The sequence below is a fragment of the Habropoda laboriosa genome, unplaced genomic scaffold (genome assembly GCF_001263275.1).
Source record: "Habropoda laboriosa isolate 0110345459 unplaced genomic scaffold, ASM126327v1 scaffold32, whole genome shotgun sequence".
NCBI lineage: Eukaryota > Metazoa > Arthropoda > Insecta > Hymenoptera > Apidae > Habropoda > Habropoda laboriosa.
The window spans coordinates 827517-842109 of NW_017100135.1; the positions used below are offsets into that span (position 1 = coordinate 827517).

Consider the following 14593-nt stretch of genomic DNA (forward strand, 5'->3'; position numbering starts at 1 on the left):
ACAACATTTATTTTATTTTAATTATTCTAAACATTTGAGGCACTCCAGTCACTGATGACCACCATGGCCGATATCGAGGACACAACACAACTAACTACTAAACCAAATCACCAGAAAAATTTTCAACGATAGAAATTATTGCAATAATGCGTAATGCAATTGAAAGAATCAAAAGAAAAATCGCGAATTCGTATCTTTTTCGATTCTAGAATATAAGAAAATTTGAATAAAATACGCGACGAGAATTGGGGAGAAGCATAAGTTAAACGCGTAAAAATATTCAATAATAAACGAACTAGGGATGAAGCTATTATTTCAATACGCGGTGCACTGACTCTAGTATTTACTAAAATTCAAAAATTCTCGTATAAATTCCGAAAATAGATTATTAATTACGGTAAACTACTGAGACGGTTTAATTTAGGGTGGGCAGTGCACGAGTGTTCCAAATCAGCTCACAATATACAATAATAAATCAACTAACTACCTAACATGCAAGAGAAAATATTTGAGAAATACTGAAAGAAAAATTTCAAATTAATTTCAATTGCTCAAAGTCATTTCAATATCCTATTCGACAAGTCTGAAGAACAACGATGACTAAAATTCAAATGTTTATTTCCCTAAACCTTCCAAATAATTTCGAAATATTTTATTCGAAGCGGAATATTCCAAGTCAGTATCGATAATTGAAGAAATTATTAGATTGTATTTAAAAGAACCGAAAGGAGAATATTTAAAGTCTGAAATTAAATGTCTAGCAAGTACCAGTAATTCGTAAAATGATTTATATTTGTTTTGAAAGGAAAATTTCTAATAGGTAGTAGTTAAAATGAATTGTTATTCAGTCTATTGTATTGAAATTCAAACTGATTCTAATGTATACAAATGTTACAAGAAGGCTGAGTGTGTACAGGGTGGACATAGGCTAGCTAGTAGCCCCCGACCACTCTATGAACTTTAACGTCTATACTCGAAAGTGTATCGTCAACACTAACACGTTACCCAGATTATCCAAAAATTGAAGAAGTTACTTTTAAAATTGAACATTCTACGGTGTTTCGAGAGATTTGATAATCATAGTCGAACCTTAAACGAACGTTCAAACGAAGAAAATTTTCCAAAAATCATTTCGTACGTTATTAATCGATAAAACAAAAATTCATTGTTGAAAAATAAATATTTCCTGAAAATCTTCATCTTCCATACAAGATTCAAGATTTTCCCTAATTAAGAGTAATTTCAAAAGATTATCTGTATAAGCTATTATTTCAATACGCGATGCACTGACTCTAGTATTTACTAAAATTCAAAAATTCTCGTATAAATTCCGAAAATAGATTATTAATTACGGTAAACTACTGAGACGGTTTAATTAAGGGTGGGCATGGTGCTGCTTTAGTTTGAAATGATTTATAAACACATAATTAACAGAGGAAAAACCGTGAAACGGCAAAACGTCTACATTCTAATTGTTATAACATGTAAACAGAACTTTAAATTTAGTGTAAACAGAAAAAATATATAATACAATTTATTTCACGGTATTGCAACAAATAAACGTTGAATCAATATTTAATTCGTATAAAAACAATTATTTAACGTAATAATTTTACCTTCACTATGGCTATTTTTAATCTACGACCACAGGTCAACCTGATTTCTAATCCTTACGAACTTTAAATTCAGTCTAAACTGAGAAAATATATAATACAATTTATTTCACGGTATTGCAACAAACAAACGTTGAATAGATTCTTAATTCGTATAGAAACATTTATTTAAAATAATAATTTCACCTTCACTATGGCTATTTTAAATTTACGACCAAGGGTCAACCTGATTTTTAATCCTCCGAACTTGATTTCACAACGAGAAAGTAATAAGATCGTTGAAACGTACTTATTTGTCAAAGAAACTTGCAAAAATGTATAAATAATAATATGTAATGTTTTAACAAATTTTTGGAAGTATAAATTAATAATAAAATTGTGAAAATTAATAAATTATACGTTATTATAACATTAATAGAATTATGACTAAACCGAAGTTCGAAGTCGAGTATTTAAAGTCTGATATTACGTGCCTAGCGAGTGCCGGTAATTGTTAAAATTTGTTTAATAATTAGTAATAGAAATTCTAATTGATTCTAATGTATACAAGTGTTACAAGAAGGCTGAGTGTGTACAGGGTGGACATAGACTAGCTAGTAGCCCCCGACCACTCTATTCACATCTCAGAACCTTCAGGTCAAAATACGCCGCGAAGTGTCTAGGGCCCAGTATAAAGGGTAAATGATTTCGCGGGACATCGGCGGGTCCTTATATACCTGCGGTACCCTCTCCCCAAAGTCATTAGCAAAATCGTCGGTTAGGTCAGGCGGGAAATTTTCGCGGGAGATTTTCGCGGGAGATTTCCGATATCGTAACACGGTATAATTTATCAATTTTCACAATTTTATTAAAAATTTATACTTCCGACAATTTGTTATAACATTGCATATAACAATTTATACGTTTTTACAATATTCTTCAATGGAAACATAGGTTTTAGCGTTCTCGTTACTTACTCGTGGTTAAATTAATTTCGTAGGGATTAAAAATCAGGTTGACCTGTGGTCGTAGATTAAAAATAACCATAGTACAGCTAAATTTATCGTGTTAAATAATTCTTCTTACACGAATGAAAAATGTATTCAACGTTTGCTTGTTACAATACCATGAAATAAATCAGGTTGACCTGTGGTCGTAGATTAAAAATAGCCATAGTACAGCTAAAATTATCGTGTTAAATAATTCTTTTCCTACGAATCAAAAATGTATTCAACGTTTGTTTGTTATAATATCGTGAAATGAATTATATTACACATTTTCTCTATTCACACTGAATTTAAAGATTATAACGATTAAAAATCAAGTTGACCTGTGGTCATTTATCAAGAATAATCATAATAAAGCTGAAATTATTGTGTTAAATAATTTTTTTAATACGAATTAGGAATTTATTCAACGTTTGCTTGTTACTACTTGTTACAGTATACTGTCTCGCAATGTAAATTTAAGTAAATTAGGTTGAACTGCACAGAAAATGCACAGAACTGCACAAATAATTCATTTCACGATATTATAACAAGCAAACGTTGAATACATTTTTGTTTCGTGTAAAAAGAATTATTTAACACGATAAATTTAGCTGTACTATGGTTATTTTTAATCTACGACCACAGGTCAACCTGATTTTTAATCCCTACGAAATTAATTTAACCACGAGTAAGTAACGAGAACGCTAAAACCTATGTTTCCATTGAAGAATATTGTAAAAACGTATAAATTGTTATATGCAATGTTATAACAAATTGTCGGAAGTATAAATTTATAACAAAATTGTTAAAATTGATAAATTATACCGTGTTACGATATCGGAAATCTCCCGCGAAAATCTCCCGCGAAAATTTCCCGCCTGACCTAACCGACGATTTTGCTAATGACTTTGGGGAGAGGGTACCGAGGGTATATAAGGACCCGCCGATGTCCCGCGAAATCATTTACCCTTTATACTGGGCCCTAGACACTTCGCGGCGTATTTTGACCTGAAGGTTCTGAGATGTGAATAGAGTGGTCGGGGGCTACTAGCTAGCCTATGTCCACCCTGTACACACTCAGCCTTCTTGTAACACTTGTATACATTAGAATCAATTAGAATCTCTATTACTAATTATTAAACAAATTTTAACAATTATCGGCACTCGCTAGACACGTAATATCAGACTTTAAATACTCGTCTTCGAACTGCGGTTTAGTCATAATTCTATTAATGTTATAATAACGTATAATTTATTAATTTTCACAATTTTATTATTAATTTATACTTCCAAAAATTTGTTAAAACATTACATATTATTATTTATACATTTTTGCAAGTTTCTTTGACAAATAAGTACGTTTCAACGATCTTATTACTTTCTCGTTGTGAAATCAAGTTCGGAGGATTAAAAATCAGGTTGACCCTTGGTCGTAAATTTAAAATACCCATAGTGAAGGTGAAATTATTATTTTAAATAAATGTGTCTATACGAATTAAGAATCTATTCAACGTTTATTTGTTGCAATACCGTGAAATAAATTGTATTATATATTTTCTCAGTTTAGACTGAATTTAAAGTTCGTAAGGATTAGAAATCAGGTTGACCTGTGGTCGTAGATTAAAAATAGCCATAGTGAAGGTAAAATTATTACGTTAAATAATTGTTTTTATACGAATTAAATATTGATTCAACGTTTATTTGTTGCAATACCGTGAAATAAATTGTATTATATATTTTCTCAGTTTAGACTGAATTTAAAGTTCGTAAGGATTAGAAATCAGGTTGACCCTTGGTCGTAAATTTAAAATAGCCATAGTGAAGGTAAAATTATTACGTTAAATAATTGTTTTTATACGAATTAAATATTGATTCAACGTTTATTTGTTGCAATACCGTGAAATAAATTGTATTATATATTTTTTCTGTTTACACTAAATTTAAAGTTCTGTTTACATGTTATAACAATTAGAATGTAGACGTTTTGCCGTTTCACGGTTTTTCCTCTGTTAATTATGTGTTTATAAATCATTTCAAACTAAAGCAGCACCATGCCCACCCTTAATTAAACCGTCTCAGTAGTTTACCGTAATTAATAATCTATTTTCGGAATTTATACGAGAATTTTTGAATTTTAGTAAATACTAGAGTCAGTGCATCGCGTATTGAAATAATAGCTTATACAGATAATCTTTTGAAATTACTCTTAATTAGGGAAAATCTTGAATCTTGTATGGAAGATGAAGATTTTCAGGAAATATTTATTTTTCAACAATGAATTTTTGTTTTATCGATTAATAACGTACGAAATGATTTTTGGAAAATTTTCTTCGTTTGAACGTTCGTTTAAGGTTCGACTATGATTATCAAATCTCTCGAAACACCGTAGAATGTTCAATTTTAAAAGTAACTTCTTCAATTTTTGGATAATCTGGGTAACGTGTTAGTGTTGACGATACACTTTCGAGTATAGACGTTAAAGTTCATAGAGTGGTCGGGGTTATTCTCCACCAAACTGGACAAAGTACAGTAACACTTGTATTGTCACTAGTGAAATCGACCCTACATTTTACTGACACTTGTCGAATCAAGGCTACATTTTACTGACAGTTGTGGAATCGACCCTACATCTTTTTTTTTTTTTACGTGGAGGTAGGCCGACCCTACATTTTAACGGTGTCAGTAACATTTTACTGTCACTTGTCGAATCGACCTAACATTAGATTGTTTCCTCGATATGGCCATGGTGGTCATCAGTGACTGGAGTGCCTCAAATGTTTAGAATAATTAAAATAAAATAAATGTTGTCAACTAAAAATTTTGAACGTCATAGCTAGCTAGACATTATTTTCACAAAAAAAAAAAATTATAAAGCATAATACTATAATCCTATACTTAAAATGTATTTTCTTGTCACCGCCTGACAGCAACCTGTAAATCTGGCGCGACAGTGAACGTGTTAATAAGTAAATGTTGTTCAAATTATGTCGTGTTTTATGTCATTTTCATCAGAAAAATTAAAAAAGTTGATATTTAAATCGCTTGGTTGCCTCGACTCACGTTTCATCCTTATCTTTTATTCGCCGTCCTTGTCTACGTTCGGCAAACTACAAAGGCGGGCGCGAGGTTCGAAAACGTAGTCCCTGACTCTACGAGTGTCAGGTTTAGCTTCCTTGCGGTCTGACACTTGTGGAGAATATACTGTATGCAGTTTATAGAGATAATCGTCATCGCTGACAATTAGCTTAGTTGAACTTGTACGTCTACATTCGAGGGGGGATATGTAATCTCGTGCTTTTTTCATGCACCGTTTACACAAAAAGATAGAAAACGCGCGATTATAATAAGAGTAATAACGATCGCCATAGAAAAGTTCCACTTACTCCAGTTGGTTCTCCCGTTTTTCTTATCTACGCCCCGTGGAAAGCCCTCGGTCGATTTTTATCTCTCGAAAAGCTAACACACACGTCCTTTTTACATACTACACACATAATCTACTTCCTGGGTGTTACTATCTCTCCTTTCACGTACAAATGTATATATATATATATTTCATAAAAGTGACGGAAGCTTGAAATTTTCATAAACACATAGATATCCCTCTTTCTATCCCACTATTGAACATTCTACGTTATACGGTATCCTTAGAATAGCTTGTAAGAATGCACATTATATACCCGTGAATGAAACATGAGATAAGGGAAATCGACCATTCGCCACGTTTCTTCTTCTTCTTTTTCTTTTTTTCACCAAAATAATAACATCCCACGAGCGTTAAGCCTGCTCGTGAATTTTAAAAGACCCCGTCGTTGCTTAATTTAACAGTGAAAATATTCAAATCCTCCGCGTCGTTCGATAACTCACGTATAATTGACGCGCGGCACGTCTATTCGTGTATTAAATAACGAGATAAACCGTGTAAAGCTAATTGGTCGTCCAGATGAATAATTTAATAAAGATGCTGGGCCGATTAGCTAGAACGAGTGGGGAGTTCGTTAAACGCGTGCTCCTCGTGGTCAGTTGGAGGATTAGTTCGATGGTCTTGCGATTTTATCGTACGTGGAAAGAGGGAGAGTGAGTGCAACGTTGGTGCTGCACACACACGGGGGTATGCTGAAGTCGTAAAGAGTCGACAATGACACATAAATATCGCGATAGTTCGCACGCGAAAGCCGTAAGGCTGTTTTTAAGCCGCCTCACCGGCGTGTTCCTTTACGCTACTCTACAGACTACTATATTTGCAGTGGCTCTTCATTATCTAAGCCAGGGACCATTAGCATAATGAATGGTGAATGTCATAAAATCGGGCTGCGAGGTTAACAGGCACCGGTGCCAAGATATTTACCTCTTTATACGAAGAGCGGGGCCTGTGCGACGCGTCCGTTAAATTACGTCGGCCGCGAATGGAGAAAAAAAAGACGAAGAGGAAGGAGGAGGAGGAGGAGCGGAGGAGAGGACTGTGTCGCATCTTGATGACTCGCCGAGACGACAAGTTGCGATAGGATGAGTTTATCTAGGTGAGAGAAGAAGGGAGCCGCCCGCCGGCTCGTTAAATCAAATCTTGGTCCTTTTTGTAACTGGTCCAGGGAGCACAGGATGATGACTAATAAATTTGCCTTCCATTATATCGTGATTGATAGTTTAGTACTTCCCAGTTGGTAGGTTGTTTGGTTCTTCTTTTTCTCGTTTTTTTTTTACGGGGGAAAATTTCCTTTGATAGTTGGTTGCGAATGGATGTATATTGGGTCGTGTAATCTGAAATGTCGGATTTTTAATTAATTGCAAATCGATCGTTCGAGTGATCAGTTGAGTTGTGAAAAATTTTGAGCTCTTTTTTTTTTGTAGAATTATTGTTAAGTTACTATTTGGGGGAGGTTCTTAATAATTAGAAGGTTTTGTGAATTTAGAAGACAAATTATTAAATGGAACTTCCCGATTCGCGAAAACAATATCGATCAGAGAAGAGATTCTACGAATGCAGGGGAATAAATGTGAAAATTATTGACAGTTGCTCAAAATTAAAAATTCAGTGGTATTTCTCGGTTTGCAGGCACAATTCTAAAAATGTAAATTATGGAAAATTATTTAAAGCGAAAAGTTTTTTCACGTTATCTTAAAGTTCGTGCAGTTCTTCGCGTGACATAATATTCACGGTTCGCCGTAATGTCTTACGTAAAGAAATTGCTCGGTTCTTGTTGCTCTAAATCCGGTTCACCAAAATGGCTGTTGTTCCTGTATTTTAATCCGCAAATGGACGTACTTGCGGAAGTAGGTCGAATTAGAGGAAATTGAACTTACGAAAGTCATTCGAAATTCATGAAGAATATCAACAGTTGCCAAGGATGTTTCAAGGTCAAGCTGGTCTCTTCAGTTTTCAGTACCGTTTTGGGATGGCCGCCGGTTTTAACGACTTGAACGGCCTGCCGTACACGACGGTCTTTCAACATCGCGAGTACATAATGAAATCATCTCGAGAGTACATCTTCTCGAGTTGTACGTCGAAACTTCGTGTCCTCCACCATCGAGGAACGTTCATCCAGGGTGTACTTTAGAGATCGTACGGCTAGATTTCTAATTTTGAAAATATCCTCGACGTCACCGGCAACTTCCACACTCGACCTTCTTTCATCCCCCGCGAGTCCCATTCTTGAAATCAACCTACTTTCACGAGCATGTGCGCGCGCGCGTGCACACTTATGAATTGAAACGCTACACACTCTACATTTATATTACAATTTTCCACCGACTACCCGTACGTGTAGACGGGGAAAATTGTTCGAAAACCTAGCCTAACTGAAAGTTTCGCAGCGTAAACCGCTAATTACCAAATGAATTTCACAGAGGTTGAAATTAACTGGTACACTCTCTGCAAAAGTATTAGTACCGTTTCGAAATACTTTCGTTGGTTAGAACATTCAATGATCTGCTGAACTCCGTACAGCAGAGCCGAACATCGAAACTCACGTTTGCGAGCGGGTAGAGAGTGAGAGAGATGTGTCTTCGTTCTAAAATGTTCCTAGCCTGATAGAGTTGACGACGGACGGACACAGTCAACGATCAACCGGTGAATGCCGTTGGTGTGTGGCCGCTTTGAGACACGTTCCCTATTCTGAATGGAGCAATTACGAACCGAGATCTGGATTTGTGCCGGCTTCTTTGGTCTCGATGCGCTCCTTTTTCTTTGTCCCGATGCCGCGAGGTGGCGCGTTAATCTCTTCTTCAAGAGCCCAGCTGAATTGGATGATTCAGGTGAAGTTTGCCGGGAGTACATACTCGCCCATAGGGGGGTGGGGTCACCGCTATCTCCTCGTATGAAAAGGGGATGGAAACCCTTCAGGCTGTGTTGGCAGGGGTTCGATCCCCCGGCGCACGTTAAGCCTCGTTTTCAGAGTTACAACGGGAGAGAAACGACTGTCCCTCCTTCTCATCCAGCGTTGCTTGACAATAAACGAGAGGCGGGTTGGAAAGGCCGAAAATTCGCCGGTGTCGCCTTGCAAAATTAACGAATTCAATCAACACCGGGCACAACCACCCACCCGTTGGTCGCGACGGGTTTTGCTTAACGAGACGAGGCTCACGTTGCGTCTGCCTCTGACACATAATACGTCGCCGTTCGCTATCCTAGTAACTCTGTGTTTAGTTAATGAGCGGAATCGGCGCTCGTAGAATCAGGGTCGGCGTAATCCGTGGGGGTCGTTTATATTCGGACGTAATCTAGACCGGCGTGAAATCACCGGTTGCAACTCATTTTCGAATCTCCTCGTTTCTGCTTAATCTCTCTCTCTCTCTCGGTGGACAACAGTTTACTTGTTGTTCGATACGGGAGTGTGTGTGTCTTAAGGAGAACGCATAAGGAACGATTCATAGGCTGGTCAAAAGTTTGGTGCGATTGTGCGTTGCGTGAAGCGAGAATTTTCGTGGAAAGTTGAGTGTTAAATTTCGAAGAATTTTATATCGAGATCTGTTCAATTAAGGGATAGAATAATTAACGTGAAAATTTGCCGCCGTTTCTATTTATATTTAATTAATCCTTCGATGCTCATTTTTTTCAAATTGACGTATCAGAAGTGATCAATTCTGTTTTCTTCAACTATTTATAATTAATCTTGAAAGTTTGAACATGCAAGGTTGAAAATTAAACGCGGGATATTTCGAATGATAGCCATCTGATTGCCATTGAAAATTTCGATAAGATCGAAAAGTTAAATTTCCTCTGTTGCAATATTCATTCATGCGATATTAATCTATATATATCACATAAAAGACTTGAATACTTCAAGGAATCCTATTGATAGAAATGTAACTGCGACATTTTTGCAGTAATAGAAAAGATACCGAAGTATTGCAAGCGAAAAACGATAATTAAATCACTAATCGTGCTCATGAGACTCGAGAAAGATTCATCCCCTTCGTATTATCGTTAACATATTACAAATAGTGAAGGACCTCCGCGAAGGAAAAGACACTCCCGTTGCAATTATACCGATTTACACGTCACGTTCGTGCATAGCAACCGCAGAAGTCCAGAAACGGTGGAAAAACGCGCAGCACCGTCCGCTTATTGATTTCTCGTAACTGTGTTTGAAGTGTGCCGATATAATTAAAAGATGACGTACAGCTATTAAAATTAATTAAGCCGGTTCTGTTTCACCGGTGGTGGGTTCATCGATTGCTCGATACCGTTGATATTCATCGATAATGCCACTCTACTCTCGGTGATTATTATCTGAATCGCGGATTCCGATGGTGCATTTAATTAATTTCTCTAAGGTTCTCTGTAACTTGGCCGCGATAAAAGAAGAAACACCTGGAGAATTATCGATCCCGCGAACTTTCCAACTTTGACCGAGTGTAGGAATTGAAATCTCTGTCCCCGTGAAGAACAGACGAATAAAATTCCAGCGTGCGTTTCTAACGCTGCTAGAACGCAACGTTCAGCCGCGTGCGCTACGTCGTTTCAATAAATCCTCCTCGACGCTTCCACGTCCGTTTAAAGCGTGCGTGGCCGCGCGCGTGGAAAGCAAATTTCTCCGGTACGCCGTTCCTTTTTTCTCTCTCTCTCTCGCTGTTTCTCCCCTGTAACGAAGCGAACCTGCACCGGCTTCTGTGTTCTACGATCGCGTTATCCGCGGCTGTAGTGGGCCCTCGCGCAATATTCGTAATTGATAATGTTGCGCGGGTGAACGCAAGCTTCAACCAAGAGAAATAACCAACCTCGTCGTGGATACGTTCGAGTATTTTTTTTCTTTTAGTAGCTTTCACGGGTTTAACCCTTTAACGCGCCTCGTGCCTGTGTCTTACACTTGCACAAGTAATCCTCGAGAAAGTGCAGTTTTGTTCAACCCTTTCGTTACTCGCACTGCGTTGCTGGAGCCCTTTGCTGCACTTTCATCTTCGTTTTAAAGAATACGACCAAAATAAGAAATTTTGCAGTCGTGGTTAAAGTCTGCCGTAGAGAAAGGGTTAATTATTTTCTTTCACTTTTCCATATTACACTGTCCTTTCCTTTTTCTGGCAAAAATCTAAGTTACAGTATTACAGATAAATGGGAAACTTATTTCTACACACCTAGGAAAGAATCTAAAATCGAGCGTTTCTCGCGCGTCAAGTTGAGAAAAATTGATACCGTTAAGGGGTCAAAGCGCTCGCCGAAGTGGTCGCAACGAGCATTGTCGAAGCAGAAAATCGACGTTTCATTTAATTGCTGTTCCTCAGCTTCAGAGGCTGGTGTTTCCTTTATTTCCCGTAGTTTAAATACGAATCTCATACCTAACACCATAGTCGGGGTATAGGAATCCGATTTTTAATTTGCACCGTTTTATCCGGCTTCGAAACGTTTTAATGATATATCCACCGTTTCAACGTTGAAACGTTTCAAAAGAGATCCGTGCATCGGCCTCGGTCCTTGTATACACATTAAATCCGCGTGTTTCACGTTTACCTCCCGTGTTTTTCTTTTTTCTGCGTAAAATCTTCCGCTCCTCTTCTTTTCGCTCGCTCTCGTTTCTTTCCCTCTTGCCGCCCTCGCCGCTAACCCACCACCCGTGGTCTCGAATCGAATATTCGATGAAACGGTCAGCGACTTCGCCGAGAAAGCGAATTTTAATTAGCAAGAGAAACTTCCCCCGACGTGGACGCACCGATTAAAATCAGACGGAAACGGGGCTATTTTGTTAGCGAGATGCTAACGATTAAAAAAGAACTGGAACAGCGTTAATTAACAGGCGGGGAATGTTAGACGTGTTCGAATCATAGATGAATCCGTCGTCGATTAATTATCCCGAAGGAGGGCGAACACTTGCGATTCTGAGATCTGGTTGAATCCCTGTCGTTCGGTTAATTGTATCGTTGGGTCGTCGTACGGTTTTTAAATAGTTGGAATTTATTAGACCGCTCGTCTTCTCGTTTCCTCGCATCCTGTCCGGGGTTTTTGCTTTGTCAACGAACACTTCATTCCTCCCGGCTTTTCGGGACTCTTTTTCTCCTCGCTCATTTTTCTTCGTCCACCCTTGCTGTCCTTCCACCCTCTTCGTCTTCTTTTTCTCTCTCTTTCGATCTTTACTCGGAAACACGAGGCAGCTGGCTGAAATCAGGTCGAAATTACCAAAGAACTCCCCCACAGCTTCTTTTCCCTCACGACCGTTTCTGCATCTTTGAATCCTGAGAGCCTCGCCTTCGATCCTTCTCTCCACACGTGTTTGTGTTCGACACTTTTTTTTTGGAAAAGGGTGTGTAATATACGTTCGCGGTAAACGTTCAAATTGATCGCAAACCAGTCGGAGTGTCGTGAGCAAGTTGACGTAAATTGCGGAGGATTAGCCTGGATTTGAGTCCGCCGTGTGTGTTTGTCATTATGAAAGTGGTGTAAGTGAGAAACGTTAAAAAATTGAATTTATCATTTAGTTTACGTTGCATCGATTTGTGTCGCGATAGTATGGAATTATTTTTGCGAGATAGTCGGAAATTGTGAAGTATGAAAAAGGGTAGGAGAGTCTGAGTATCTCGGAGTGAGAAATATGGAAATGATTTAGGTCACTTTTCCTGTGTGTAATTTTACTGAAACGCGAAAGTATGCCCTTAAGTGCCTTCTATCACAATTGTTTTTTAAAGTATCCCCAGATTTTTCAATTTCACACGCTAATTGCTGTATCGTATCGTTTTTTTAAAGCTAGATTAAGCAGAGAGATTCTAGAATGGCATTCTGCACACTCCGATTCTATTGTGCAAAAATAACGATGCACCGTGCGAGCTATAGATTTATTTCGTTTGCGTATAATTGCATAATAGAGATATTATTAGGATGAAGCGATGTCAAAGTCACGGATAATAAGTGGCTTATTCAACGTTAATGGTAGGATTTCGAATCGATAGGAAGTACGAAGCTTGTCGCGGGCGAAGAAAGAGCGCACGGGAAAGGAATAATAGAATGATTATCGATGTTTGATTGACGCGTTCATTGCTGCCGGGTTCCGTGCAACACGGTTACGCTCGACGTGCCCGGGAATGATGTAGAAAATCGGGTCTTTGATGCGTGCCATTAGTATGCGAAAATGTCGGAATCGATGAAAGGTTTTAACGCTCCATTTCGCTTTTAAGCCTGGCGTTTTATAACATTCGTGCCGCTTCCTGAAAGCGGTTATTAAATCAATTATCAGGCGAATTATCGGTTGAAAGCAAAATAGAATTTTTGCTCGTGTGGACGCGTTAACCTTCGTTTCGGAAATCTATTTTCACGGTCGGCGGGACGAAGGTGTTCAGAAATATTAATGACGGATTAACACGGGGGAATTTGGTAGATTAAACGGATGAAAAAAGGTTTATACGAAGCTAGGCTCGATTAAGAAAAATTGCAGAAAATCAAATGTTGCGGAATAATTGCGACATTTACGAATGATTGACTGTCATAATTGTTGTTAAATATTCGCGTAATTTTGCGAAGCTTTCCGTCGCTCAGATTTTCCACCGAATAAATTTCCAGCAAAAATCGATCTAAACTTTCTTCACTTTGTCGAGTCCAGAATAATTGTGACATTTATAAACGATCGACTGTCATAATTGTTATTAAATATTCACGTAACGTTGCGAAGCTTTCGTTAGTCCATCGTTCAGATTTTCCACCGAAGGAATTTCCAAGCAGAAATCGATGCAAACTTTTCCTCCACTTTTTCGATACTCTGCATCGAACTAGCGCGATTCTTTCGGGCCACCCCGTACACAGGTGAAACAAAAGAAGGCGACGAGCGACGTTTCATTGACAAACCGTGGCATGAATCGAAAGGGAGGTTCTCGTGACGTCGGTGATCCGCGTGCAATATCGACTATAGCTGTGCTCCTCCGTGTCTTTAACCTTTCCTAGCCTCGCCATATTTTATCCATGCGTTCTCTAACTTTCTGTAAATACACATTGTGAGCCGCATCGAATCGCGGCCGGCTATAAGAGCAGCAGTAACCAGATGCCTTTATCTTGGCCACACGTGCATACGCATACAATTGACTCGATAACAGCGATAATATGCGACCAACAGAGAAAGAGAGACATTGCAATCGGACTGATTCCATTTTTTCTCCATCTACTATCCGCGATACGCAGTTACGAACAACAAAGCATTTACATACGAGGAGAAACAATAAATCATCTTTGTACTCCACGTGTTGGTATATTCGCAGATTTGTATATTTTAACCCTTTCTTCACCCCTATTGGCGCCTATAGTGCACTGTGCCTTTCAAGCGAATTTAATCCTTAATTTTTGTCCTTGCCGTACTTCCACCTTAATTTTCAAAACAGCGATTTTGTCAATTTTCCAAAAATTTAAAAACGCCAAAATGCAAGATTTTACGGTCTGCCACAGGCGGTGATCAAAATCTGTCGCGGTGAAATGGTCGATCCGCGTCTGGTGACATTCGATTCCTGAAAATCCGACTTTCTCTTGCTTCTTCGACCAATTAAACTCTCGATTCCGCGAAATCGGAGATACACCGAGATGCAACAAAGAACAGTTGTAAAATCGGA

The 14593-nt window shown here is 38.1% G+C and overlaps 1 protein-coding gene across 1 annotated transcript in view; it reads right to left on the reverse strand.

The window, feature by feature from the left end:
- LOC108577828 (laminin subunit alpha-1) overlaps positions 1 to 14593 on the reverse strand; it is a 105645-nt gene that overhangs the window by 49340 nt on the left and 41712 nt on the right.